At 39.6% G+C, this 27,781-nt stretch overlaps 1 protein-coding gene across 1 annotated transcript in view; it reads left to right on the plus strand.

Moving 5' to 3' along the window:
• Positions 1 to 389: 389 nt before the first annotated feature.
• The window catches only part of ASAP1 (ArfGAP with SH3 domain, ankyrin repeat and PH domain 1), a 522,736-nt gene continuing 495,344 nt past the window's right edge, over positions 390 to 27,781 (plus strand). The window contains exon 1 of the mRNA XM_056823080.1: positions 390 to 887. The gene's annotated coding sequence lies outside the window, so the exon portion shown is untranslated. The remainder of the gene's footprint in view (positions 888 to 27,781) is intronic.

Here is a 27,781-nt window from a genome sequence, read left to right on the forward strand (position 1 = left end):
CACAAAACGTACACCAATGGGCTTGGGAAAAGAGAAGCATCCGGAAAAATATTCTCCAAAAACTTCAAGCTGGAATCGGGGAAGAGTTGGGACTGGAGGGAGCTGGGGCAGAGGCAGGGGCAGGGGCAAGGGCAAGGGCAAGGGCAGGGGCCCGGAGTGAGGTGGGTAGGGTAGGAGGAAGGTGGGGGTGTAGAAAAAAGGGGGTGTGTTGCAAAGGGACTTTCTCAGAGCAGCCTATGGAGAAGAGAAATCAGGAACTATTTTGACCCCTCCTGGTGAGCTCGAGTTACAAAGGCAGGCGGGCGGGGGGGATGGGGGTAGGAGGACTGGGGCTGGGGGGAGAAGGGACTGCGCGGCAAGGGAAGGGTTAAAGGGAGACTGACCAGCCCGCGGTGCAGCGTATCTGCGGACATGATGGAATGTTTATTCAGTATTCAGATTTCCTGTTTAAGTGTCTGGATTTCCTGAAATCCTTGCTATCAGCCCGAGAGGTTATCCACTGAGCAGCGTGGTTGGGTAGTGGGTTTCCACCCACCTCCTCCTTTCTCCCTCTCTTTTCCTTTCTTTTTCCCTCCCCTTGCTCACATGGTCGATTTTTTCTTCCTGCTAGTTCCTCTGAGTTTTAGTGCCTCCTCGCCGTGAGGGGCGTTAATGGGTGTAAAGTCCCACTCGCAGGATCCCAAGCTCTCCCAATAACCGTGCATTGGAACCGAGTTTAATATCCGACCTAAGAATCCACCACATACACACACGCACTGAGAAGTCCAGCAGAAACATGGTGTGCTCCGACTGCTGGGGGGAGGCTGAGTTTTAACCCAAGATGGAATAATGATGGATTTAGCTTGGATGCCTAAACTTGGACTGGGAATACAGATGCACAAGTCCTGGTGAGTAGGGGAGGAGGAGGGAGGTGTAGGGGAGGGCGGGAAGCCCAACTGGGATATTATTGTAGGCGTTGGAGAAGGCTGTTGAAAGGGAATATTTTAATTTTTTTTTCAAGTATTCCTCTAAGTAAGCAATCTGAAAGCTTCCCAACTCATCAGCAATGGAGTTTTCCCACAAGTGCCTGAGGTTCCAGAAGCAAAACTCTGAAAGACTTCACCTCTGTATTAGTTGACAGCTGTTTTTTCCTCTCCGTAGTCTGATTAGCCCGGACAAGAATGTTTTCCAGTCTTTGCCCCGGCAGCTGAGGAGAAAGAACTCTGGGAGTGCATTGTCTGTTTTCTGCTCCCGAGCTTCCCTCGTCCCTGTAGCAGATTCCCAGAGGTGTTGATATAAAAGCTAGACACAGGGCTGTAACTTGTTGAAACTCACTTGGATTTTGTTGAATGTTGTTTGGGTTGACTTGGGAAGCAAGATTTTTTTTTTCTATCTTGAAGTTTGCTGAAATTTTCAGTGTTCATTTCGATCATAAGGAATTAAACAAAAACAAAAAAAACCCACACAGCCAGTCTACGGTTTTTACTCAAATCGCTGAGACAATTTCCTAATCCTGTGTATTTCTTTTGCAAATTATTCATGTTTTCACTGGATGATCCGTTGATTGCTCTCAAATGCATTGTGATCATTTAAAAAGAAAAGAGATGAGAGAGGTGGGTGGTTTCATTTCCTAGTCTAGGTTCAAATTCTGGCCCTGCTGTGTACTTTAACTCTGGGACTCTTGGCAAGTCATTTCACTTCTCAAGGCGTCAGTTCTTATATCTGTAAAAGGAAGAAGGCTGGCCTGAAAATATTTTAAAAGCCTCTTCTATTTCTAAATCATAGAGTCTTATGATTAGAACCTAAATTTGATCCTATGTTTCACTAGTTTGACCTCTAGATCAGAGGTCCTTAACCATTTTGAGTCATTGACTCTTAGCAGTCTGGGAAAGCCAGAAGTCTCCTTCCCAGAATAATGTTTTTAAATGTACAAAATGCAATACTTAGGATTAAGAAGGAAACCATTTGTGTTGACATTCAATTGTCAACATTATTTTTAAGTTTACATATTGGGTGAAGATTCCATGCTCTAAAAGGATCCAATTCAATTCCACACAATTAATTAAGGACATACTGTGAAAAGCACCATGCTAGCTGCTGGGGAGATAAAGAGGAAATGAAGACCAGTCTGTATCTGCCCAGTGATGCCTCAGGCATAGTCATAAGATTGGTAATTAAGTGGGAAGTTGCCCGAGTGGTATACTTTTATGCAATCAACCAGATTATTTTTGGCAGAATTCATTTGAGGGGGATAAATTCGGAGTAATGTGTTGCTGGGGAATGCTTTGATATTGTAAAATGTATTCATCTTTTATATAATCCTTGTCTCTTGTAATCTTAACTCACAGGGTAACCATAATGTGCTGCCTTTCAAAGAGCATTTTTATAGATTCAACTGGGGATGAGGATGTTTTTCTGAATGTTTGATATTAAGATCACAGAATGTTAGAGTTGAATGAGACCTTAGGAAGATCTGGTCTATTCTCTATTTTTCTTTGGTGAAGGAAATTGAGGTATGGAGAGGAAATTGATTTAGAGGATCATCGGTTTAGAGCTGGAATGGGTTATTGGGTCCAGTGTCTTTTTGTTGGTGGGGAAATTGAGGCACAGCAAGGGTAATTGACTTTCTCCAGGTCTCATGCACAGCTAATAATAGCACTGAAACTAGAACCAGGGCTTTGGGTGAACCCTAGTTCATTCTTTTGTATGTGTTATCTTGCAACTCTAGAACTGGCCATCAAAATCTCTCCTCCCAGGCTCATGACAGATCAAGCAGATAGGGACATTTCATCACTTCAACTTTTACTTTAGGGGAGTGCTCCTGTTCTAGTGCTTGATAGCAAGAAATATGAGTCTTTATCATTTAATTGCCTTTTTAATAGTTTTGTTGGAAACAAAGAACAAAACAAAACTTAATACTACCTACTACAAAATCCTGATGTAGTTCTGGATTCTACCTGTAAAACTTGCAGATGAATCTAAAAAAATATATTTTGTGGCTAAGGAAGAGGAAATTACTTTATTCAGTGCTTTCAGGGAAAAGCATACACTCCAGAGTCCAAAGAATGGCACTGTCCCAGAACATAATGTACCATATGATGTTCTCTTGATTTTCAGTCCTCATGTTTCTTGTAAAAGAAGCATCTCTTTCCCTCCTCCCCTCTCCAATCCATGAGATAACTGAATGACTGATTATTCATGTTTAGCATATGAGAATGCTGGAGAGAAAAGGACATTTTTACATCCCAAATCTGGATTGCCTCTTTTGAGCAGCACTGGGGAAAAGGAAATTCCAAGTTTCTTCATTCTTTCTGTCCTCACTAGGCATGGTAGAGCAGATTTTCAGAACTAGATAGTTTTAGAATACCTAGGGGGGTATGTGTGCTTTCAAAATGAAGAAATCTTAGCTTTCAGGTCCTACCTGGTCTTTTCAAACTAAGTTTAGGTGACAAAAGTGTGGAAGGTGAAGAGGGATTGAAAGGAAGTAAAGAGTAAGATTATAGTCTTGGGGGGCAGTTGGGTAGCTCAGTGGATTGAGAACTAGTCCTAAAGACAGGAGGGCCTGGGACATTTCCCTCAGACATTTCCCAGCTGTGTGATCCTGGGCAAGTCACTTGACCTCCAGAGCCTACTTCTTAGCATTCTTCTGCCTTAGAACCTTTGGTTCTAAACTAAGGCAGAAGGGAAGGGTTTAGAAAAAAAAAAAAAGAGTATGGTCTTGAACAGTGATTAATTTTCTAAATTTTCCTTTGGCCTTTGTATGTCATAGGAAATCTAAATTGGAAATCTAAAGCCCCGGATTTAAATATTGATTTTTACTCCTTGTGTGATCTTAAACTATTCATTTCAATTCAGTAAGTGGTCACTGTATGTAAAGGCTCTGTGCTGGAAATTTTCCTAAAGCCCAAGACTGGCCAGATCAGTCCCTTAATCAATAAATTCTTTGGGCTCCCTATTGCCTCTGAAATAAAAAACAAAAACGAACAAACAAAAAAACCCTGTTAGGTATTTAAAACTTTTTAAAACTTGGGCTAACCAACTTTCCCATCTAACTACACATCATTCTCCATTCATATTCACTGACCAGACTGGACTTCATACTACATCATACAAAGCACTCTGCTGTCTCTACCTACTCATCCCTCACACTTGGAATCTACTTCCTCTTCTCTTCTGCCTCTCAGAAGCTTCTAGTTTCTTTTAAGTTGCAGCTCAGACAACACCTTCTAAATGAAACATTTCCTGATCTGCTGAACTAATAGTACTCCCCCCAAATTATTTTGTATCTTTTGTATATACCTATGTTCATTTTTATTGTCTTTCTAGGCTAGATTGTGAGCTGTATGAAGACAGGAACCCCTTCCACTGCACCATGCAAAGACCAAATATTTTTTTGATGGAAAAATAAAAAACCAATGCTGTTCAACACCTCTTTTTTCTCTTCCCATCCCTCTCCATCATCAATATTTTTGTCTTTGTATCTCCAGAGCCTAACATATGACCTAGCACATAGTAAGTCCTTAATCAATCATTGTTGATTAATACAAAGATAAAACAAAGGAAATCATCGCTGTTCTCCAGGAGCTTGCTCTAAGGAGGCATTGCTATTCAGATGAGTCAGTGCAACATACACACAAGGTAATTCCAAGATGAAGACAACAAATGAGTAAGATCAGGGAAGGCCATTAGGGGCTGATATCTGAGCTTTGCCATGAATAGGGATTTTAAAAATGAGATGGAGAGAGTACATTAGAAACTTCATGTGTAAAATGAACTCACTGAACTAGATAATCCCTAGGGTCTCTTGGAACTTTGAATCTTATGAGCCTATAACTAATTTCTCTGTATCCTCTCTCAATTTCCCCCTTCATCTATGTTTCCTTCTCTCTTGCCTTGGGCCCAGATATCAGAAGGAGGCACTATTTTTTTTCTGGAGGATTCCAAGGAGTATCCTCAGATAAGCTCTAATAAATACCAAGGAATTTAAGAACTTTATTTTTGGAACCAGTGATCTAGAAGTGAAACTTAAGAATCACAGAACCTTATTTTGCTTATGTGAAACCTCAAGTTTATCTAGCTAGTTAGGACCAGAGCTAGAACGAGAATCTGATCTTTTTTCCCCCCTTCTTTCATTTAAAAAATTATGAACTTGAGAAACACCCATCTACATTGTAGAACAGAAGGAAAGGATTGTATATGAAACTGAATCACTATTATGCAGAGCTTATTTTAAAAAAGTATTACAAATTTATCATGTAACTTTCAAAGCTGTCCTACTTGTTTCTAATTCCTTCTGGCCTTTTCTTCTTTTGTGGAGGGTATAGGGGTAGAATGAGAGGAAAACTCTATCCTTACCCCTTTTTGTCCTTCCCACCTCCTACCTCAATGGAAAAAAAAAAGGAAAACAAAACCCTTGTAACAAAATTACATTATCAAGCAAAATAAATTCTCAAGTTGGCCATATCCAAAAATGTATGGCTCATTCTGTACCTTGAGTCTATTGCCTCTCTCTTACTTAGTATATATACATCATTGCTCCTCTGCAATCATGGTTGGTCAGTGCATGGATCAGAATTCTGATGTCTCACAAAATTATTTTCCTTTATAATGTTTTTATTTTATAAATTGTTCTCCTGGTTCTTATTTCACTGTGCCATAGTTCTTGTAAACTTTATCAGAAAACCTGGGTTATTTAACTCCCAGCTCAGTACTAATACTCTATTCCTTATAAAATGGAGATAACAATTCTCCTGAGTCTTTTTCTGACTAGCTCTAATTTTCCATCTCTAAATGACTTTTGGACATTTCTACCTCAATGTCCCAATGGCACCCAACTGGAATCTTTTCAACTGAAAGAGACCTCAGAAGCCACTTAGTCCAACTTTTTCATTTTACACATGGGGAAATTGAGGCTAGGAGAGGTTAAGTGACTTGCCCAAAATTACACAGATAACAATTATTCCTCTGATTTTAGAGACAATGCTTCTTCCACTGGATCATGATATCTCAATTGTCCAAAAGTGAAATTGTCTTTCTTTCAGACTTTCACTTTCTAAAGACTTCCTTATATCTGTTGACAGTGCCACCATCTTCCTAGTTATTTCCTAAACCATGGAGTCATAGGAATTTTCTCTCTTCCTTACCTCTTTTAACCATTTCTATCAAATCTACCTTCACAAGTTTGGGCCTTTTCTTATTCCCAAAGAAACCACCTTATTTTAGGATCTTATCAACTCTACCTCAACTATTGAATTACCTATTAATTGTATCATTTCCAGTCTCTTTCCTCTTTAATCTCTCCTCATAGTTGCTGAGTTAATATTCCTAAGGCACAAGGCTGATGATGACACATCCTCTCTCAAAAATCCTTTCTGCTTTACTACAAAATGCAAATTCCTTATTGTAGCATTTGAGATCTTCCACAATCTGATTCAAACCTACCTTTCCAGTCTCGTCTTACATTCCTGCCATTCATATACTCCATTTTCCAGTCAAACTAGATAGACTACATGTTCCTAACTGTCAACATGCTGCCTCTCACCTTCATGCCTTCAAACTTGCCTGGAATGAGCTCCCTCATCATCATCCCATCTCTGAATTTTTAGTACCTTTCAAAGGCTATCAAGGTACTACCTTATGACCTCTCCCTTCACATTTTTTTCCAAGGGTACTTTGGCCTATTTCTTTGCTTCTGACAATGGTATGTGTTAGGTCAGGGGCTATAGTCAAAATTCCAGCTGGGTTCCCTTACCAAGTGCCTGGTGCAAAATAGACCTTTACTGGATATTGGTTGTATTGAAGTAAATTGTTCCTTTTCTATAGAGTAAATCTTGATTCTATGATGACTGACCTATACGTATAACTTCCTCCAGCTATCTCAGAATTACAGCCCTTTGGGTCCAGGAAAAGTTAGGAGAGAGAGAGTGATTAGAGCACAATAAACACATCATTATAGTGTAAATATGAAAATGCAAATTCAAATCTTGCTTCTGCCATTCACAAACTGGGTTTTGTGGACCTGTAGTTCTCTGGGATTCATTTTCTCATATAGTTATCTAGAAAATAGGAATTTGCTTTACCCATCTCACTAGAAGTGCTTTGTAAATTATATGCATCACTATGTAAAATATGAGCTGTTGTTAACAATGTCAGTGCATCTAGGATCTATGAGTTGATTGATATGGAGATTTTTTTACCAAAAAGATTTCCACTCATTTATGACTCTTAAGACTTATTGCCTGAGTCTCAGAGAGCTTGTGTAATTTTCCCATGGTAATAATAATTCACATTTATAAAGTTTGCAGAGTGCTTTATGTATATTATCTGAGTTGATTCTCAAAACAACCGTGTTAAGTGGGCACTATAATCTCCATTTTACAGCTGAGGAAACAGGCACACTCAGCATCACATACCTGCTTTCAGATCCCTTGCTTTTAGTTAGTTAGTCATACTGCTTGTCTTTAGTATTATAGGGAAAGTAGGTTCAGGGGGAGCTAGGTAGCTCAATGTTCAAATGTGACTTTGGACATTTCCTAATTGTGTGACCCTGGGCAAGTCACTTAACCCCATTGCCTAGCCCTTATCACTCTTCTGTCTTGGAATCAATACATAGTTTTTGATAGATGCAATACAATACAAATCTAAGATGGAAGGGAGAGAGAGAGAGAGAGGTTTCATCATCTTCAGATACCACAGGAGCATCTACTGAGTAGCTGCTTAATGCTGATATCATGAGGAAGAGCTGATGACATATTTCTAAATTATTTTGTTTTATTTGGAAAAAATGACCCTTGAGCTAGAGACTCCCTGGAAATAAACTACCCTCTGAAAATGTCCAGCCCTTTGGGAAGTGGAATTAACTCCCACCAGAATCCCAGGCTCCACTCAAGCTGAAATTCACAGCCTGGAGTTTCCTAAGCAGATTTCTATGATTTCTGCTTTCTGTCACTTCAAAATGCCATGAGACTAGCCCGTCTTGCAGTATTTTTGGTATTTCCTCTTCCTGTCCCGCCCTACATCAGGAAGTGCGAAGGTGCACTGAGTTACTAAAACAAAAATAAATGTTAGCAACTGATTTCCTTCCAAACAAGGAATTTGGATTGGATGGTAGCTTTGAGCAAAGAGAAAAGTCAAATAGATTGTCAGTAACATTTATGAAGCACAGAAAATAGGTAGGACCATCCCCTTTGTTGAATATGGGGGAAACGAGATTTTTAGAACTATATCAGGTGCTAGGCTTCTAGAACTGCAGGCAAGAAGGAACTTGAGAAATCATGTAACTCAACCCAATGCCCTTATTTTACAGGTGAAGAAATTAGAGCCAGAAAGTTTAGGATACTTACCCAAGATCATAGAGATTGTACTTCATTGAACTAGAATTCAATTTTGCATGCTTAAGGCTAAAAGAGAATAAGGAAGAATCAACAGTAAATTCCTCCATTAGAATTTTGTTTTCACTTCTATTTATTTATGTATTTATTTATTTTTAAAACCCTTACCTTCTGCCTTAGAATCAATACTGCTTATTGGCTCCAAGGCAGAAGAGCATTAAGGGCTAGGCAATTGGGGTTAAGTGACTTGCCTGGGGTCTACACAGCTAGGAAGTGTCTGAGGTCATATTTGAACCCAAGACCTCATGTCTCTGGGCCTGGCTTTCCATCCACTGAGCTAGCTGCCCCAAAGACCTCATGTCTCTGGGCCTGGCTCTCCATCCACTGAGCTACCTAGTTGCCCCAATATTAAAGTGTTTTAAATACAAGTGGAGGGGGCAGCTAGCTCAGTGGATGGAAAGCCAGGCCCAGAGACATGAGGTCTTGGGTTCAAATATCATCTCATTTCCTAGTTGTGTGACCCTGAGCAGGTCTCTTAACCTCAATTGCCTAGCTCTTACCCTTAGAACCAGTGCTTAGTATTGATTCTAAAATAGCAGATACAGATTTTTTTAAAAAGACTATTTTTTTAAAAAAAACCCACAGCTTCTTAAAGCAAACTAGATTTATGATTTTTGTTATTTGTTTTTTGTTGTTTGTTTGTTTGTTTATTTTGATGATGGGGTCCAGATCTGTGTTTTTAACTGCAAGAGGAATTCTGGATGTGGAACCTTCTGCCTCTGCAGGCAACTTTAGCCATATTGTACAATCTCAGCGAGCCCGCCGTGGTACATGGAAGAGTGATTGTCCCTGGTCATAAAGGTAGTAGATGTCAGAGGCAGGCCTTGAACCCAAGATTTCCCAACTTAAAGGCTGCCCCTTTTATCTGTTATCCTTTGAAATCTCTCATGAGTTTACTTTGATTTAAACTAGTACATGTTTAAATTTAATACCTTGTATTTCATAGCTGGGATCCAGCCTCAGTCTCTATTTTTCTCTACTTAAACTTATAATCACTAGGAATTGTCCTTCCCTGTAGCCATAACTGGGGAACTTTGATGAATTTGCTTATTGTTCTTCCCCATACAGATATTTACATTTAAGTAAAGATAAGGTTCAGAAAAAAGTAAACAATACTTATTATGTAGCCAGAACAATTCAGGACTTTCCCTGCAGATCTTTCCTAAATACCAAAATTCTTAGTTCCAGGGCATATGGTTTGTTTGGTTTTGTTCCTGTCCCGAGATTTCATAATTTGGAGAACTACCCCCTCAGTGCTGAGCTACAACTGTTCTTCGTTTTATGGCTTTAGAGAATTGCCATTAGAGACACCCGAGACTTTAGGTGACTTCCCAGGTCAGCCAGGCAGTCTGTGTGAAAGACAAAACTTGAACTCAGGTTCTCCTGATTATAAGGCTGGCCCCCCGCTCCATTATTCCAGGTTGTCTCTTTTCTTAGTATAATAGTCTTCAAATTTATTTCACTGAAACTCTCAAGTTTATTGTCTATTCTTTTCGATTTTTCCCTTGGAGGCCAGACTTTCCAGATTCTGTCAGTACTCTCCTTTTCTTTTTTTTTTTTGTTGATTTTGGCATTTCTGAATTAATGACTTTGGCAGACTGTTCCTCTGCTTGAGAAGAGATTATCCTCATGAAGTAAAAATCACAATATGTTTAAAAGAAAAGCAAATTCCAAGGCAGGATAATGAAAATAAAAACATTCATTTTGACATTTATCAAATGCCTGATTCCATTTGATGCAACAAATATTTATCGACCACCCGCGGTGGGCCCAGCACTAATAATCACGAATAAGTAAGCAGAATTCAGTGATGCTCCCAGTGTGGGCCTGGGAGTCCCCAGGACTCTTTCAGGGGGCTGTGAGAGGTTAGAACTATTTTCATAATGATACTAAGGTGTTTTAATTCTTAACACAGTAAATATTGATGGATGTAAGCCACATCTAGAAAAGTTCTTTGGCTGGGGGAAGATGAAATTCTCATTTTTTAGGAGTGTAAAGGGGATATGAGGCTAAAAAGTTTGAGAATTGTTGATGTAGAGAGATATAGGTGGGAGCAAATATATTCACTTAAAGCAGGAGGAAGACCAGGTCCCAAATCTGGCCTCAGGTACTTCATAGCTGTTTGACCTTGGGCAGGTCACTTAATCCGAAATGCCTACCCCTTATTGCTCTTCTGTCTGGGATACCTGACAATTCTAAGACTGGAGAAAAGGGTTTTAAAAACAAAAAACAATTACAGATAAGAAAAAGCTCTGGGCTGTGAATCTAAAGCCCTGGGTTCTAGTTTCAGGGCAAACAACAACCATATTACCTTGAGCAATTCACATAACTTCTGTGAAATATGATGGAGAGAAGAATTTATTAAGTACCTGTTCTGAGCCAAGCCCTGTGGTAAGTGTTTTTGCAAATATTATCTCATTTGATCCTCATAGGAACCCTGGGAGGTAGATGCTATCATTATCTCCTTTTTACAGTTGAAGAAACTGAAACAAACAGATTAAGTGACTTGCCTAGACTTGCCCAACTATTGTCTAAGGCTGGGTTTGGACTCTGGTCTTCCTGACTTTAGACACTGTGATTTATCCATTGTGCCTTCTAGCTGCCTCTTTTGAGGTTCAGTTTCCTCCTATGAAAATAAGGTGACTAAACTGAGGGGAGAGAGGCTAAGTGATTTGCCCAAAGTCAAATTTAACAACAACAACAACAATAATAGCTATTATTTAGATAATATTTTAGGTTTTGCAAAATGCCCTTCATATATGTTCTCATTTGATTCTCACAACAACCTTGTACAATTAAGTACTCTTAGCATCTCCATTTTACACATGCCGCCATTATGGCAGCTAAGTGTCATAGTGGATGAGCACCATGTCTAAAGTCAGGAAGACTCATAAATTAAATTCCTGAATTCAAATCCAGCTTCAGACACTTACTAGCTATGTGACCTTGGGCAAGTCACTTAACCTTGTTTGCCTCAGTTCCTCGCCTATAAAGAAGCAATGGCAAATAAAAATGTAGAAGGAAATGGCAAACCACTTCAGTATCTTTGCAAAGAAGTACCCAAATGGGATCTCAAAGAGTTCGATACAACTGAACAACAACTAAAATGTCTGAGATTTCAAGTGGCTTGGCTAGAATCATTTACCTAATAGGCAGGATTTGAAATCAGCTCTTTCTAATTCCCTGTGCAGTGCTCTATTCACTATACAAGTGGATAAAGATGAAAATATATGGGTCTAGGAATCAGAATATCTGAGTTCAAATCCTAGCTCTTCTACTCACTAGCTATTTGAACCTGGGCAAGCCACTTTAACCCTATGGCAATCTTCTCATTTGTAAAATGAGGGGATTGGATTAGATATTGTCCTGAGTTCCTTTTCACCCTAATGCTCTATGATACACTGATTCTCTTAAGTAGCAGAGGTGGGTTCTAGAGCCAGGTCTTTGGTCTCAAAGTCCACTGCTTTTTTTTAACACCTCTGTTAGAATGTCCAGATTAAGGGGTAACAAGTGAACCTTTTAATTAGCCTACAGTCTACAATGAGAAATTCAACAGATTAACTAGTGGTCACCTGAGATATCCAATAAAGGATGAGGAAATCTTTAATGGGGAGAGGAGTTTGGGAAAACCATATGGGAGAGTTCTGTCTGGGGAGTACAGACCTACATAAGATGCCATAGTAGAGGGTCTGGCCAACAAGAACACTCTACATGGGGGAAAGAGTCAGCCTCAGAGGGGAAGTTGCCAAAAGGGAGCAGATACCTGGTAGCTCCCTTAGAAAAAGACACACTGAGGATTCCGTAGTCTAGTGTAAAGAACAGCAAACTGAGAGAGACGGAGACAGAGAAAAAGACTGAAAGAGACAGAGAGAGGGAGAGAGAGAGATAGCAAGAGGGAAGGGAGAGAAAAAGAGACAGGGAGAGAAAACAGAGAGAAGAAAGAGAATGAGAGAGAGAAAAGAGAGAAAGGAGAAAGAGAAAGAAAGGAAAGAGAGAGGTGGGAGAGAGAGAGACGGCAGGAGAGAAAGAGAAAGAGATCAGTGGATAGTTAGATACATACATAAAAGTTAGATAAAGATACACAGATATAGATACACTTGTTATTTGATTGTTTTCAGTGATGTCCAACTCTTTGTGACCCCATTTGGGGTTTTCTTGGCAAAGATACTAAATTGCCATATTGTTCTCCAGCTCATTTTACAGATGCGGAACTGAGGCAAACTGGGTTAATTGACTTTTCCAGTGTCACATAGTTATTAGTAAGTGTCTGAGGCTGGATTTGAACTCAGGGCTTCCTGACTCTAGACCCACCGTTCTATTCACTGCACTAGTAGCTGATCACACATACATATATACATACATACTCCCAACAGCATTTATGAAGTGTTTATGTTAACTAGTGAGATAGAATGAGCATTTATTAAGTGTTTATGTCAGACACGGTACCTGGTATTAATACCATAATACTATGATATTACCAATGCGGGGAGGGAAGGTTGAATTATATGATTGTTAAGCATTCAACCAGTTCTAAAATTCTCTGAGTCCATAGATCCATGGGACACAGCAATGAGTCTTTTGTTCTTCTATATGCTTTAAAAAAAAAACCCTTTCCCTCTTTCTTAGAATTGATACAAAGTATTATTTCCAAGGTAGAAGAGAGTAAGGGTTAGGCAATTGAGGTTAAGTGACTTGTCCAGGGTCACACAGCTAGGAAGTATTTGAGATCTGATTTGAATCCAAGAACTCCTATCTCCAGGCCTGGCTCTCTATCCACTGAGCCACTTCACTGCCCCCTTCAATATACTTTTTTTTTGGGGGGGGGGTATTATAATTAAAAAAAAAAAAACCTCACACATATTACCCTTAGTCCAAAGTTAGTGAGTCAAATAGTATTTATTAAGTTTTTTTTTTTTTTTCAATTGTATGCATGCATGCACTGGGAGCAGTTTTGGTTAGAATTGAATCACATTTTTAAAAACCTCCAGTATGTTTGAAGTGCTCGCAGGTGCATATTGTGTATCCAGAAATGACTAATTCAAGTATGCAAGCAGGAGCCCTTCCACATCCTGCTCTAAGATTTGGGGGGCATCAGAGTCAGTGTAGTCTTTCATCTTGATTTCTTTCTTCCTGCTTGAATGGAACTCAGCTGCCTCTCTCTTATCTCCAAGGTATATGGTGGTTTTTCTCTTTAGTATTCAGAGTCTCCAAAAATGCAGTTCTTTCCCCCCCTAAACCAAAACAACAATAAAGACCTATCACCAAAATCTTAGATAAAGGGAGAAAAGAATGAATGAAGTGGTGTCTGATAGTAATTAGGATATGGAAGAAGAGACAAAGGGGTAAAAAATAATTTAGATAGAGGGGCAACTAGATGGCTCAGTAGATTTAGGGCCAAGTCTAGGTCCTGGATTCAAATATGACCTCAGATACTTCCCAGATGTGTGACCCTGGACAAGTCACTTAACTCCCACTGACTAGCTCTTATCACTCTTTTGCTTTTGAACCAATAACAGATTTTTAAAAATTAGGCAAAGAATTGAAACCTAAAACTGGTCATTTTGAACTTTTAGGTGTGTATTTCACTAGTTTATTTGCTTGACAACATAGTAGAACCTTAAAAATTGGGCCCTTGGCTGGAAATGTGGCATATAATGACCATTCATCCATTCAATTAATAAGTTAACAATTATTTATCAAGCACCAGCTGTGTGCTTGGCAGTGCAGAGAGTTCTGGGAATACAAAACAAAAGTGAAACAATCCTTGCCTTCAATGAGCTTATGGTCCAACTGTGAATTCATTCAAGAATTAATTGAGTGCTTTCTCTTGTGCTCAGCATTAGACTGTGGTCACTGTGGGTAGCTTAATGAGTTTACGGGGATATGAACTTTTGTTCAGGATTTTAAATTTCCTAGTAGAGAGTTTGGACATGCCAGTGAATATCTTGTTGAAAGGAATGAAGAGATCTTCTAATTTGTAGGGGTTTTTTTTTTTTTAACCCTAACTTCCTGTCTTAGAACTGCTACTGTGTATTTGGGTCCAAGGCAGAAGAACAGTAAGGGCCAGGCAATTAGAGGCAAGTGACTTGTCCTGGGTTACACTGATAGGAAGTGTCTGAGGTCAAATTTGGACCCAGAATCTCCCATCTCCTGGCCTGGTTCTCTGCCCATTGAACCACTCAGCTTCTCCCCTACCTTTTTATACCCTTACCTTCCATATTAGAATCAATATTGTGTGTTGGTTCCAAGGCAGAAAAGTAATAAGGGCTAAGGGAATGGGAGTTAAGTGACTTGCCCAGGGTCACACAGGTAGGAATTGTCTGAGGTCAAATTTGAACCCAGGACCTCCTATTTCTAGGCCTGGTTCTCAATCCACTGAGTTACCTAGCTGTTCCCATTCCCCTTACTTGTGACATTGCTACTTAGATAGGATCCTTGAACTGACACCAGACTGAGAAAGATTAACTTGATTCATTCTCAACGGGTTAAAAGCTTAGTCTCTTCAGTTTCCTTCTTCCCTCAAGGAGTTTATAGTCTACATGAGAGACAAGATTTGGACTCATGAAACTTTTAAAAAATGATTCACGTGATTAAGTAGAACAAATGAAAGATCTGAACAAGTATTGTAGGAGTTCAGGGGAGGGAAAGGTTTCTACCGAGATCTGAGAAGGGGAAGGTCTTGCTACAGGGTTTCAATGTCAAATCAAACCCTTGATGTAGGGTTTGGATAGTGAGAGAGACAGAGGTGGAGAGAAAGAGAGACCGAAAGACAAGGAGAGACAGATAGCCAGAGAAAGAGAGAGACAGAGACAGAAAGAAAGAGAGAAGCGGGGAGAGGGGGGGGGAGAGGGAGAAAGGGAGAGAGAGAGAGAGAGGGAGAGAGAGAGAAGTGGAGAGAGAGACAGAAGTGGAGAGAGAGACAGAAGTGGGGAGAGAGAGAGACAGAGACAGAGAGAGACAGAGACAGAGAAAGACAGAGAAAGAGAGACAGAGACAGAAAGAAAGAGAAATGGAGAGAGAGACAGAGAGAGACAGAAGTGGAGAGAGACAGAAGTGAAGAGAGAGACAGAAAGACAAGCTGAGATAGACAGAGAAAGAGAGACAAAGAGAAAGAAAGAGATAGAAGTGGAGAGAGAGAGAGAGAGAGAGAGAGAGAAAGACAGAGGTAGAGAGACAGACAGACAGACGGAGACAGAGAGAGAAATAGAGAGCACACTGTAGCAGAACATCACATAACCAAAGATGTAGAATTGTATGGTGGACAACAAGACTAACTAGTCTGACTGGAGTCATGTGTTCTTTTTGGGAAATAAGTCCAGAAAGGTAGATTGGGATCAGATGGTTGAAGGTCTTGAATGACAGGCTGAAAATTTTGTACTTTATCTTATGCAATAACTATTCCCCTGACCCCCAACCCTATGTCAAAAAGCCTCTGGGAAAAAAGGATCCCTGAAGTACTGAAGGGAGCCCTTGACATAAGACAGGGCCCAACTCTGACATTCCTGAGCAGAGAGAGCTTCAATAGCTCCTTTGGTCCTACTTCATGATCTCTGACAAATCCAATCTGAAGTTCTGGGAGAGGATGGATCCCTCCATTCTTCCTCTCCTCCCAACCCCCAGAAAGAAAAAATCCACAATATCCTTTTTCTCCTTGGCAGTTCAGGTGACAGACCAAGGCTAGTTAGTGACAGTAAAACTCCCACCTCTACCAATCAGTTCATTTTGGGAGCAAATCCCTATCAGTGAAATTCCATTCTCTCCAAGATGTCAAAGAGTAGCTCCAAACCATTTCATCTTGGAGGTAACTCCACTCACTGACATTTAATCAGAAGATCTCTTCAGTCCTTTCAACAAGATATTCACTGGTTGCTCCATACCCTCTATTAGGAGATTCAATCTAATATCTGAATGAAAATTCATATCCCTATAAATGTCATCAAACCACTCAAGGTGGCACAGTGGATAAAGAGCTGGGCCTGAAGTCACGAAGACCTGAGTACAAATCTAACCTCAGAAACTTGCTAGTTGTGTGACCCTAGGCAAATGACAACCTCTGTCTTAGTTTCCTTACCTATAAAATGGGGGAAATAATAGTACCTACCTTTCAGGGTTGTTGTGAGGATCAAATGGGATAATAAAACCCTTAGCACATTACTTGACACACAGAGCAGGCACTAAATAAATGCTTATTCCCTTCCTTTTCCCTTTCCCTATACATATACGTATACACACATGCACAAAATTCTTTTCTATACAATTACCATATGAATGATCTTAAATTAATATTACATCTTAACATCTGTGAACCTGATTTTTAATCTTTAAAAATCCTTAAAATAGTGTCTGCTGCCACAAGTCATTTTTTTTTTAAAACCTTACCTTCTGTCTTGAAATCAATACTGTATATTGGTTCCAAAGTAGGAGAGCATTAAGGGCTAGGCAATGGAGGTTAAGTGACTTGCCCAGGGTCACACAGCTGGGAAGTGTCTGAGGTCAGATTTGAACCCAGGACTTCCCATCTCTAGGCTTGGCTCTCAATCCACTGAGCTACCCAGCTGCCCTCCACAACAGTCTTTTAAGGAAAGCACCTTAAAGCACTATGGAAATGACTGTCTCATCATCATCCCCATCATCATGGCAAATACATTCTCAATATTTTTTTTAACCCTTACCTTCTGTCTTAGAATTGGTAGTAAATATCGTTTCCAAGACAGAAGTGCAGCATGGGCTAGACAATGGGGGTTGAGTGACTTTCCCAGGGTCACAGGGCTAGGAAGTGTCTGAGGCCAGATGTGTACACAGGACCTCTCTCTCATCTCCATGCCTGGCTCTCTGTGCACTGAGTCACCTAGCTGCCCCTCTTCCCCAGTATTGAAAAAGCAACTCAGACACATATCTTACTGATGATGAGGCACTGCTTGTGACATTGCTGCTTAGATGGGATCATTGGACTGAAACCATGCTCAGAAAGATTAACTCGATTCATGTTAAATCAGGTTAAAGTTTAGACTCTTCGGTTTCCATTCAAAGTACTACATAATTCTGCTTTAACCCACCTTTCCTGTCTCAAATCCCAATAACTTCTCAACATGAATCCCTGCTGGCACGACTCCAGTCTCCCCCTTGTTCACATAGTGTCTCACAGCCTTTTTGCTCTGGCTGTGTACCTTACCTCGAATGCCCTTGTCTCTACTGTGTATGCCAGCGTCATTGTAGTTCTGCATATGAAAAAGAGCGCTGTTACCAAGATGATAGCTGCTGTAAAGAGCCCTCAGAGGGGGGAGTGTCCTTGATTTTTCTGGAGATAAGAATTGTACTTCATCTCGCTTCAGTGAAGATGGGTGATGGAGCAGCGTACAAAGATGTAGCCATGAGCCATTCGCTTGGCAGACTAGAGCCATTGCTGAAAAGAGTATCCAAGTGACCACTTTCAGATGGGAAATTGGGAATCTCCCTAGGACAGAGGGTTAGACTAAACAAAAAGAGCCTTGACTTTACAAGTTAGTTCTCTTACCATTAGCAATGGGGGGATAAATAAAATAAATATTTTTCCAACTAAACTGACAATAATAAAAGGGCTCTTAAGGGTGGGTGTGTGACTTGGGAAAAGCAATGATTGGGGATCAGAACTAGTTCTGAACCATAGTTCCTACTTTGTGATCATGGGCAAGTGCCTTAAACTCTCTAGCCTGTTTCCTCATGGATAAAATGAGGGGTTTGGATTAGATCCTTCTGGGGTGTCTGTACCTCTGATAGTTCTTAGCATTTTTTTTATTTACCCAAAATTGTCTAGATGGCTATGCAAATGGGGCATTCAGATCAGACTATCATAAGGCTTGAATAAGAAGATATGTGAAATACTTTACATATCCTAAAACATTATATAAATATGTTAGGATGTATGGAGTGTTCTGAGTGGACTAGCACCTCTCATGTGAAGGCTTGCCAAGTCCTTTTCAAGGCTACTCATCCATTTTTGGTGTCCACCTTTCACTCAACTCTTGTGTGGTTCCAAGGAGCTGTAGCATAGGTAGTAGCCACACCTCAGTAAAACCGTCACTGCATACTGGGTTCAACCAGGTTGAGAGTAACTAACAGACCTCAAACCCATTGGGGAATTAGAGGGATGTCTACCCCAAGCATGGAAAGACTTCTCCCCAGTGGAATGGGCCCACGAGGACAATTTGCTCCAATTGGAGGCTTAGAGCTTGGTCAGACATCAGACATGATGACAAAGTCATTCACTAGATCCTGGGCTGACACCAATTGTCCTGACTTTTATCTTGTCATGAGACTTGGAGAACTATAGCAGAAAGAATGAGGCTGATGACCTTGTGCAACTCTGCTTCACTTAAATTCAGCTCATGTGCAAGTCAAAATATCACTCAGGAATATTACTGGTCCTCTTCAAAAAGAAAGATGAATAAAAAAAGATCATTATTATTGTTACTGTTATCATCAGCATCTTCCTACAGTTATCAAACCTCAAGTCAGGCGATGACTTCATTCCCTGAGCTTTCAGTTAAGCTCAAGCAATATTTATAGAACAGTAAAGGGACTGGGCTCTTGGGGGTAGGTGGGGAGTATCCACCAACACTTTTAATTTTAATCTACATTATTAGCACTTTTGTAAGTCTAGACAATCAACAAAACAATAAACCCAGCCTTGATTTGTAGCAATTCTGAAATGTAATTGCTCCCACTGAAAATTTCACAATGAATTCTTACAATATTGTTAGAGCTGACTCCAGCACCCCCATCATTCACATTATTTAAACAGTCAACCTGGAAACCAGACCCACCAGTTCTATTGGTCCTGGATTATCCAATGGAGTATTATAGTGACTCAAGAATGGCTAAGGGATGGGGCAGTTAGGTGGATCAGTGGATAAAGAGTCAGGTCTAGTGATGGGAGGTCCTGGATTCAAATGTGACTTCAGTCATTTCCTAGCTCTGTCACCCTGGGCAAGGCACTTGACCTCAAATGTCTATCCCTTACTGCTCTTCTGCCTTGGAACAGATTCTTAGTATTGATCTAAGACAGAAGGTAAAAGAGTTTTTTAAAAAAAAAGAATGGCTAAGGGGGCAGTATTCTGTTCTGTTTTGGCTTCACCAACAAATTCAACAAACATTCAATTCAGTAAACAGTTGTCAAGTACTTTTCTATATGCAAAAAAAAAAAAATTGAATGGCACAAAGATACAGATGGCCATAGTTATCTCTTTTGCAAATGTCACAAAGCTGGGAGTAATTACTAAGATGATAGAATCAGGAGCCAAAGAGAGCTTGCTTGCCAGGTTAGATCTCCCAACTGCCAGACTCAGGGTTAGAATCTGGTCTGAAAAGACTAGATTCCTGCAAATCTACAGTTACCCCAAGGTTACCTTCTTGGGCAATTACTCCTACTTCACTGCTTTTTCCACTCCATACCACTGCTCCATAAAATTTATCTAGGGGGACTTTCAATATTTTTACCTAAAAGTCCATCTAATAGAACACAATGGTTCTCTAGTCCAACAAGAATTCTCTATACAACATACAAATCACTTTTGCTGGAAGCTTTCCATTGAGGTCTACCATCTTTAAAGGTAACCCTTTTGGATCACTCTAATTATTGGGAAATTTTTATCAATGCCAGTTCTAAATTTTCCTCTCTAAAATTTCTATATGTTGTTCTTCTTGCTATTTGGGGCCAAACATCATCCCCATCTTCATCCTAACTAGCATTTATATAGCACTTTAAAGTTCATGAAACACTTTTCAAATATCTTGTTTGATTTCATAATAACCTTGGGAGGCAGATGCTATTATTATCCCCCTATTATAGATGAGGAAACTGATACAGACATAGATTAAGGGATTTGTCCATAACCACACAGCTGGTAAATGTCTGAATCCAGATTTGAACTCGGGTCTTCCTGATTTCAAGTCCATCATTTTATCCATTGCACCATGTAACTGCCTCTAGAATAAAGCACTAATGACTCAGTGGGCTTTTTTTCCTCTCAGCTAACCTTCATTATTATTTTTTTATTAATGAAGACTGTTATTAGTAATAATAGCTGGCACTATTATATTGATAATTGAAAACTATGTAGGACTTTCAGTTTTATATCAATATCTATTTTATATATATAAAATAATGTTATCGATACACTGTACCTGCAAGGGAGATGCTCTTATCCCCACTTTACAGATGAGGAAATTGAAGCTCACAGAGGTTGTGACTTGCCTAGGATAACATAACAATAATTATCTAAAGCAGGATATAAACCCTAAACTCCCTGATTCCAAAACAGTTATTCATGGTTTCCAAGGTGTTTGACATGTTGTCTCATAACATTATAGAGTCTCCTTACCTCTGTGAAGTCTTCCTTGCCCCACAAGACTCCCTCCCTTCTCTAACATCACATAACACTTATTTGGCATTTACTGTGTTCTGCCAATAGTCCTAGCTCTCTTTTCATATTTAGAGTTTTTTTCTTTTTTTAATTTTTCTTTTTAAATAATTGTCCATGTTTACATGATTCATTTTCTTTGCCTTCCCTCTTCTCTCCCCCCCTCCTCAGAGCCAACAAGCAATTCCAATTGGTTGTATAAATGTTATCACTTGATGCCTATTTCCATATTATTCATTTTTGCTATAGAGAGATCTTTTAATGACTAAACCCCAAATCACATCCCATATATACATGTGATAAGTGATGTTATATGTTTTGCTTTTGCGTTTCTACTCCCATAGTTCTTTCTCTCAATGTGGTCAGCATTCTTTCCCAGAAGTCCTCCAGGAGTGACCTGGCTTGTTTTATTGCTACTAGTAGCAAAGTCCATTACATTGGACCGTTCCACACATATTTAGAGTTTTATTTCCCAAACTACATTTAACTTCTTGAAGAAAAAGGCTGAAGATTATATGTAATACTTTTCCATTTCCCCATAGGATCTAATGTAGTGCTTTTTCCCAGTAGGGACTCATGTGATTGATGGGTTATAGAGATTGTTACAAGAAGGTAAAAATCTGTGTCTACATGGGACTTTATTTTATCAGTTGTGTGCTCATAGATTCTTAACAAGAAAAAAGAAAGAGAATGAATGATTGGCACACAGAGCAGGGGACCTGCCGTGTTAAGGTTAGGGGACACGAGAGCAGGTGCTTTGTGGAGATAGGTTGGTTAGTCCCTCATGAGGATGTAGTCAAGCTGGGAAAGCAAGGGTAGCAGAAGACTTGAGAAAATTAATGAAACGAGGCTGAAGCTTTCAGCGTGGAGGGCCCACTAGGAGGCTGTGTAATATTCTGTGCACTTAAGTTTTTACATCTCTGCTTCAGCAAAGAGTTGCAAGGGTTTAACTTTATCTTGGAAGGATATTACTTCCTCACCTCCTACCCATCCTTCAGGAGTCATGCTAGCATCCACCCCTCCTTCCATCCTTCCCTGATCATAATGAGAGCTGACATTTCTCTAGCATTTTAAGATTTACAAAGCATTTTGCTGCATAATTTCGTTTGGTCTTCAAAACAATGCTTTGCAATAGATACTACAAGATGTGATTTCCCACAAATGAGGAAATCAAAACTCAAAGCAATGATCTGACCAACCAAAAGTCACATGGCTAGTAAATGGTAGAGCTAGGGTTATCCTACTGTTTCTACCACCCATTTAGCATTTATGTTTGGTGTTTTAAATTCAGTGCTGTCAACTCAGAAATGGGGTCCACTAAACCATACATTGAGATCCCTATGAGGGCCACATAATGACTTAGAAAACCATACATATTTACATATTTCATTTTTTATTAATTTCAACACATCAAAATCAGATAGGAACTATATTTTTATCTATTTTGAGTTGCATTCAGAAGCATCATGAGTTGCATGTGGCTGGTAGGACACATATTTGTCACCACTATAATTCACAGATAGAATACTAGACTATTGGAACTGGAAGAGAATAATAATTAATAATAATAATATATTGTTCTTTACAAATATTATTTCATTATGATGACATTTTGAGGAGGTGGCTGCTGTTATTATATCTATTTTACAGATAAGGAAACGGGTTGAGAGAGGTCAAGTGATTTACCCACAGCCACACAACCAGCAAGTGTCCGAGGCCAAATTTGACCTTAGACTTCCTGACTTCAAGTTCAGCACTATTTTCACTGTGCCACCTAAAAGCCTTTAATACTCAGAAATTATCTAGTTCAACCATTTCATTTTCTGGAGATGTGGAAATCGAGGTCCAGAAAGCTAGAGTCCCTTGCCTAAGAATACAAAGCTACCCAATAGTAGAGTCAGAAATAGAATCTAGACTTAGAACCTCAGGAAGATGGTCACAGAAAGACTTAGGCAGTAACACAGAGACCAGCTAGTCCAATTTGTACCTGAATAAGAATAATTAGAACATAACTGAAAAGAGGTCATCTAGCCTTTGTTTGAAGATCACCATAGAGAAAGACCTTATTATTTCTCTAGTCAGCCCTTTCCACTTTGTTGTTATTGTTTTAGTCACATCTGACTCTTCATGATTCCATTTGGAGTTTTCCTCCAAAATGGTTTGCCATTTCCTTCTCTAGATCATTACTTCAGATGAGGAAACTGAGGCAAACAGAGTTAAGTGACTTGCCCAGTGTCACACAGCTAGTAAATATCTTACAATGGATTTGAACTCAAGAAGATGAGTCTTCCTGACTCCAGGCACTTCACTATACCCCTTGTGCTGTCACTCTAATTGTTAGTGAGTTTTTCTTTTTGTAACCCAATCTTCTGTAGGCATTCCCAGTCTGCTTAATTTGGAGCCCACTTTGTCCCCACATGGAGTGCCCCACATGGATGGGAGAGGTGGGGTACTTATAGACCCTTGGCCATGTCCAAAAGACCTCTCAGAGATTTCTGCATGTTAGAACTGATCATGCCCAGAGAAGCTCAGGCTATACTAATATCAAGCCTAAATTTGACTCTGCAACCTTTACCCTTTACTTCTATTTCTGCCCTCTGAGGCTAAAAAGATCAGATCTACTCCCTCTTCTAAGTGATGGTGCTTCAAGTTTTTGAAGACAGCTATCATGTTCCCCGTAAATCTTCTCTTTTTCTTGCTAAACATCACCAATTCCTTAAGTGAAACCTCCTGGCCATGAATTCAAGGCTCTTCATCCTCTTTACAGATAGTGAGTTCCCCTTACTGGAGATCTTCAAGTGAAGGCTGCACGACTACTCGTTGAAAATGTTGTAGAGGAGATTTCTTTTCAGGTAGAGATTAAACTAGGTGACTTCTGGAGTCACTTCCAACCTTGAAATCCATTAATGCCATCTCTCGACTTCAAGTTAACTATTTGGTATTTATATGTAGTCTTCCCAACCGGATCATGAGTCCCTTGAGAATAGGGATTTGTATTTCTTCTGCCCTTCACTTAGCCTTATCTAACAGTGCATGAGCGCTCTATGAAGACCTGTTGAACGAGTGTCTGGTTGAATTGACTACAAGGCTAGTCACATAACACCACAATGCAAAAACACAACCTCGTGGTAACCCAGGCTTAGCATTCCCTCCGATGAAGCCAGTGCCCCTGACCTACATCTCCTATGTATCATTTAACCCCATTTACTCAGCACCTTCAGGTCTCTAGCAGCAAATGCTTTTTTCTCACAACCTCAATATAGTAGAATTTCCATAACACTTCGACTACCCCCATAACACAATTACCACTACCTGAGGAGAGCAGTCTAAAGGAAGACTCTGTGGTATAATAGAAAGCCTACTTATTTTAGCACTTAATCATATCCTGTCTGTGTTGTTATTTAAAATGTGTGTGTTTGCCTTGTTTATGCAGATATATGCTGTAAGATTCTTGAGGGAAAGAACCACAATTTATGCTGTTAAAAAGTGGCTCCATAATGGCTAGCATAGTACTGAGTCTCTAATGGGCTTCCCCAAAATAGTTTTTGAATAAATGAGTGAATGGTCAGGGTATGGTGTCACATGCTTGCAATCTCTATTACTGGGCAGGCTGAGGCTGAGCTGCAGTAAGACTAATGCCAACCAGGGGGTTGACACCAAACCTGGTACCATTATGGTGATCCCTACCCGAAAAACCTAGAGGAGGAGTAGGGATTGGAAATTGGACAGGTCAAAGTTCCTGTGCCAACCAGCAATGGAATTATGCCCTTGAGTAGATTGTACTTGCAGCCTACCTGAGTTGGGAAATTCTGTCACAAAAGAAAAAAGTCAGAATAAACAAAAGAATCCAATTGAATAAATGAATAATGTGAACTGGTGTAGGGATCAGATTCCTATAAGGCTTTGATATTAGAAATTGGTTCACTTTATAGATGAGGAAAATGAGGCACAAAGAAATCAATTATGAAGCACAAGAATTAGGACTTAAGTGAAATTATTTGGTATGAGTGATATACACAATGATGGTGATATAATTTGTACCACAATTGCCTAGGAATAGTCCAACACGATGGCATGGGAAAGACCAGATAACTTGTAACCAAGGTTATCCAACATGGATTCCAGGGAGGAGATGATACCATATAAGCTGATCTCAAAGGAAGGTGTTCTAGATGTAGAGATGGAGGAAGAATCCATTTGACCCTTAATAGACAGTATATCCAAATGTGTGGAGGCAAGAGATGAAAGGCTAAAAGGGGAAAAGAGCAAATACTTTGGTTTTGTTGTGGCATGTCTGAAAGGTAGATTGGAGCTAGATTTCAGAATGCCTTGAAAGCCAAGCTAAAGACATCATGTATCATTTTGTAGGTGGTGGCAAGTCACTGAATATTTTTGAATATGGCATTGACAAAATTAGACCTATGTATTGGGAATATTATTCTGACAGGTTTGTGAAGGATGAGTTATCAAAGGGAGAGAATAGAGGCAGGAGAGCAATTAGGAAGCTATGAGAATAGCTTAGGCAAGAGGTGATGATGGGTTGTGCCCATACAAGTGGAAAAGAAGTGATGAGTTCAAGAGATTTTCTAGAAATAGAATAGACAAGACTTAGCCACTAATTGGCTATGAAGGGTCAGAAAAAGAAGGGTGCTTCTGACTCAGAGATACTCCATGGTTTGCTCTTCTCTCAGAGAACTGATCATGAGATGGACTGAGATGCAGGCCCTGTTACTTAGTGAATCTCTTTCTCCCATAAGGGCTTAATTGTTTAAGATAACTTCTCAGGTTAGATTCTGATATCACTTTTTCTAGGAGAATCCTCTTCCAACTAAGAGTTTGTTATACAGTCATTTAACTCATGTCCAATTCTTTGTGACTTTATTTGAGATTTTCTTGGCAAAGATACCAGAGTGGTTTGCCATTTAATTCTCCAGCTCATTTTACAAATGAGAAAATTGAGGCAAACAGAGTTAAGTGACTTTCCCAGGGTCACCCAACTAGTAATCGTGGGGCTAGATTTGAACTCGGATCCTCTTCACAAAGGCTTGAATATTATCTACTATGTGCCCTAACAAAGAGTTAGAGATATAGGAATGGCATCATCTATGGAGAAACTTCTGGAGCCTTATAGAGCTGCACATGTGCTTCATTTGTTCTTTTTTAGGATCCTATACCACTTCTGCAGTGGCTGCCATATTTTAGGCTGGGAAATTCTACCCTCCAGTCTCAGGAATGACATAAACTTAGAAAGGAATACAGAAAGATAAAAAGCAATCAGAAACTCATTGGTTGCTTGGATAAACCCATGTACTTCCTGTGTGCTTATGCCCCAAAGCTGTTATTAACAACTTCTAGGGGATGTAAGTTGAGAAGAAGAAATCCTTTTAGAACCCTCAACCTCACATCCTCTCTACTGCAAAAAGTGGCAAAGGAAACATTGCAAAGAAACTGAAAACTATTGATCAAGTCTGCAAGTGCATTTTTTATATGTCATAAAAGGTACTCCCTGCAGAGTCCATCTTCCCAAGAATCTGAGCCAGCCAATTCATTTTAGGTCAGCCTAAGTCACCAAGACTTTACCATGTGTTATCTTTTGTCCTTGTAGCAAGGGGCCAGTGGAAAATAAAACCTGGTGTTGTGAATAAAAAATGAGTCTCAAAATCTAGAGAACCAGTTCAAATCTTGCCTTTGCCAAATAATGGCTGTGTGATCTTGAATGAGTTTTTTAAACTCTCAGTGTCCACAGGAAACTCTTTAAGACTTTAAGTAGTTAGTTGGTAGAACCTGGGTTCAAATCTGGCATCACATACTTCCTAACTGTGTGGCCATGGGCAAGTCATTTAACCACATTTACTTGTCCCTTCCTACTCATCTGTTAGAATTAACCTTAGAAAGTAAGGGTTTTTCGTTTTTTGGGTTTTTTTTGTTTTTTCCCAAGAATATACTTAATGAAAAAAAAAAAAGAACAACTACTATATGCCAGGATGTGCTACATCAAAAAACCACCTAGTATGCCCAAACCCTGAGGGAAAGGTTGTGCGAACAGCTGAAGGTTCCAAACAAAAGCTTATAGTTTTATAAGCTCATGGAGTTGATTGGGATAACTTTTGGTCAATGTCTTACTTGTGCTGCCAGTAAATATTTAAGTGAATGAAGGAATGATAAGATCACTGCAATTTTCTTGCTAATGAAGACTTGGGATAGGATCATATAGTCAATTTTTATCTTCATAACAACCCTCTGAAATAAATGCTATTATTATTATTCCCATGTTATAGTTGAGATAACAGGAAAATAGAGGTTAAGCAACTTGCCCAGAGTCACACAGTTCTTAAATATTTGAGGTTGGATTTGAACTGAGGTCTCTATCCTTGCTGACACTCTACTATGGGATTTGTTCTGAGCCTTCAAGGATGAGATATGACAGACAGACAGATATGACAGACAGACAGACAGAGGGAGGGAGAAAGGAAGAGGGAGACAGACAGACAGACAGACAGACTGGAAGCAAAAGAGCAGCCAGATAACATCCATGTAAATTGTAAATTTCTGGCTAAACATCCTTGAATCATTCAAATGTCCTTTTTTTCTGAACAATAACTATAGTAAGAGAGTAGACTGTTGTTTCCGCCTCTGCTCTCCCTGTCAGAGTTAGCAAGGAACTCTGGTTTCCACAGAGGAAACAGACCAACACTGGAATGTACTAAGCACATAGAGTTCTTTTTAAGTGCAATTGGATGGACATCTGGGAATTAAACCAAGTTCTTCCATTGGGAAATTGACACAAGCTATTACCCTTATAGGTATTTATATTGCACCTTTAAATGCCTTTTGAATCCAAAGCACACCGTCTGGGGAGATTCTTTTATAGACCAGTATTGTGAACAGACAAGACACTTAATAAATGTTGATTGAATTGAACCAGGGATCAGAATCATAGAATATCAGAGCTAGAAGGGTCCCTAAAGATTACCCAGACCAAACCACTCATTTTATTATTTTTTTAATTATAAA

Source organism: Monodelphis domestica, chromosome 3 (assembly GCF_027887165.1).
Source record: "Monodelphis domestica isolate mMonDom1 chromosome 3, mMonDom1.pri, whole genome shotgun sequence".
Taxonomy (NCBI): domain Eukaryota; kingdom Metazoa; phylum Chordata; class Mammalia; order Didelphimorphia; family Didelphidae; genus Monodelphis; species Monodelphis domestica.